Source organism: Hylobates moloch, unplaced genomic scaffold (assembly GCF_009828535.3).
Source record: "Hylobates moloch isolate HMO894 unplaced genomic scaffold, HMol_V3 SCAFFOLD_6135, whole genome shotgun sequence".
In the NCBI taxonomy this organism is placed as follows: Eukaryota; Metazoa; Chordata; class Mammalia; order Primates; family Hylobatidae; genus Hylobates; species Hylobates moloch.
Genome location: NW_026658410.1, coordinates 1 through 3081, shown reverse-complemented (window position 1 = coordinate 3081; position 3081 = coordinate 1). Strand labels below are relative to the sequence as shown.

Sequence of the window (3081 nt, the reverse complement as noted above, 5' to 3'; positions counted from 1 at the left end):
AGTTATGCATTTGCCTTTAATTGAAATTTTAGCATGCTTTACTTTAAACGTGCTAAATCACTAATTTCTGTTCCTTTAGATATGATACAGTTGAAGGCATGTAAGGCAGGGGATTGTTTCTCCAAAGACACAGCAGTTTTACTATACAGGGATTTTAATACTTAAATTTCGAATTTAAAAGATTTTTTTTTCTTTGAGATGGGGTCCTGCTCTGTCACCCATGCTGAAGTGCAGTGGCACGATCTTGGCTGACTGTAACCTCTGCCTCCTGGGTTCAAGCAATTCCACTGCCTCAGCCTACCAAGTAGCTGGGATTACAGGGGTGTGCCACCACACCCAGCCAATTTTTGTATTTTTAGTAGAGACAGGGTTTCACCATGTTGGCCAGGCTGGTTTCAAACTCCTGACCTTGTGATCTGCCTGCCTTGGCCTCTCAAAGTGCTGGGGTTACAGGTGTGAGCTACCATGCCTGGCCTAAAAGAAGATTTTGAAACATCATTGCATGTTTTCTCTGCAGTCTCTTATTTTCCCCCTAGAGTTATTTAAATAATAATTTAGGTGGCAAAATTACTTGCTCCTTCGCAAGAATAAAGTAAAATAAACGTTTTATAGATGCGTTATATAAGCAGGAAGATATTTAATTTTCTCTGATTTCTAACTTAATATATTTACAATCACAGTTATATTGTTGGATAATCTTAAGTTGCTTAAATAAACATATTCAGTTACTTAAGGTTAGTAATTAAAAAATCGTTTTCAGATTATTTCTTTTCTAGAGCCTAAAAAAGATTTTTGGTGTATTAGGGGACAGTAGGAATTATAGACTCTGAAAATCTAGCAAAAGCTTTGGACCCTTTCACCGGAAGAATGCCGGCAAACACGAACGCACATTTGATATGCTGTTTCAGGGCAGTCACTGACACTGGGTGTGCTCAGGAGATCAGAGGCAACTATATAAAAAACAGCTGCCATTAATATGAGGAATATATGAATATATGTAATATATATATTTATAAAAGGAGCAGAAATAGGATACAATTGCTTTGCTATTGAAGAATTTAAAAAAAAGATCTCTTCAACTTTTAACAACCAAAAAATATTTACACTTGAAAATGTAATTCATGTACAGTTGAAAAGTAATTCTCCACTTTTGTTTTGTTTTGTTTTTTTTGAGATGGAGTCTTGCTCTGTCGCCCAGGCTGGAGTGCTGTCGGGCAATCTCAGCTCACTGCAACCTCCGCCTCCCGGGTTGAAGTGATTCTCCTGCCTCAGCCTCCTGAGTAACTGGGACTACAGGCATGTGCCACCACACCCAGCTAATTTTTGTATTTTTAGTAGATGTGGGGTTTCGCCATGTTGGCCAAGCTGGTCTCAAACTCCTGGCCACAAGTGATCTGCCTGCCTCGGCCTCCCAAAGTGCCGGGATTATAGACATAAGCCACTGTGCCTGGCCTGGACTTCCTTTAGTGAGCGCCCTGCTGACCTGTTCTGATGATGACTGTTCCTGCAGAGGTCTACGGGACCCCTAGTTACCTGGCCCCTGAGATCATCGAGTGCTGCATGAATGAGGACCATCCGGGCTACGGGAAGGAGGTGGACATGTGAGTGTGCTGGGGGAGGAGGATCACCCGCCTGGGCTGGGTGAGGGCGGAAGCAGGCAGGTCTGGGTCGGTGCCGCTGGCACGGGGTAAGTGGCCCTGGGCCCTCTCACGTCCAGATGGAGCACTGGCGTCATCATGTACACGCTGCTGGCTGGCTCCCCAGCTTTCTGGCACCGGAAGCGGATGCTGGTGCTGAGGATGATCATGAGCGGCAACTACCAGTTTGGCTCTCCCGAGTGGGATGATTACTTGGACACCGTGAAGGACCTGGTGAGAGTCGAGGCCAACTGGCTCCTGGGCTCAGGGCCACGATGCCAGACTCCCTTGCCCAGGGAGGCCCCACCTCTCCTGACATGCTGGAGGGGACCTGCCTTAACGTTCTCGGGTCCCCTCCCTCCTCCCCTCCCAGGTCTCCTGATTCCTGTTGGTGCAACCCCAGAGCTGTTGCACAGCGGAAGAGGCCTTGGTACACCCCTTCTTCCAGCAGTAGGTGGTGGACAAAGTGCGGCACTTCAGCCCCCGTGGGAAGTTCAAGGTACGAAGCATCCTGACCCAGGCCCTGTGGCAGTTGCCACCAGCTCCCCAAGTGAAAACCTCTAAGCCCTCTCCTCTCCCAGGAGTCCTTACACCCCATGGGTTTCCAGAGTACCCACTCCTCCCCTGCCAACAGCCCTGTGATGGCTTCAGGGATGGCAGGTGTCAGCCCACTGGCTCCGACCCTGCAGATGCTGGCCAAGTAGGAATTGGGGGACACTAGGAGGGCCCTGCAGAAGCCACCCAAGACTTCGTGGCAAACGAGCCCAGAGAGTCCTGTGCTGGAGGGGCAGGGCCTGGCAGGGGGGTACTGCAGCCCAGCTTCTCTGCCTGGCCCTGTAGGTGATCGCCCTGACCGTGCTGGCTTCAGTGCGGATCTACTAACAGTACTTCCGAGTGAAGCCGGTGACCTGGGATATCGTCATCCGAGATCCACCGCTACACCCTCCAGCTTCCGTGCCGGCTCATCAATGCCTATGCTTTCCGAATCTATGGCCACTGGGTGAAGAAGGGGTAGCAACAGAACTGGGCAACCCTTTTCAAGAACACACCCAAGGCCGTTCTCCTCTCCCCGGCCAAGGAGGGCTACTGAGGGGCTGACCAGTCAGGGAGGGCTGGGGGGCAGGTGGGGAGCGGAAGCCATGGAAACAAAAGTCAAAGGGGTGAGGTGTGCAGGCCTCTGCAGAAGGAGCACTTGGACCTGGCCAGGAACCCCTGGAGCTGAGGCCACGATCCCTTCTCAAAGGCTGTGCACAAGGGAAGTGGGTGTTCCCACCACACAGCAACACCTACAGGCTGGGACAGGCCCTGGGTGGGCAGAGATCACATGTGGCCTGAGAACCAGGAACCCCCTGCTCCTGCACTTCCTAGGTCAGCCAACATCTCTGTTTCTCTTTAGGGGAGGCCCGGAGTTACTGACACTCAGGCCCTCTTCCCTTAGGGACCC

General features: G+C 50.7%; 1 pseudogene; it reads left to right on the top strand.

The window, feature by feature from the left end:
* Positions 1–1494: 1494 nt before the first annotated feature.
* Positions 1495–2727, top strand: LOC116465547 (phosphorylase b kinase gamma catalytic chain, skeletal muscle/heart isoform-like; annotated as a pseudogene).
* The last annotated feature ends 354 nt before the right edge of the window (positions 2728–3081 follow it).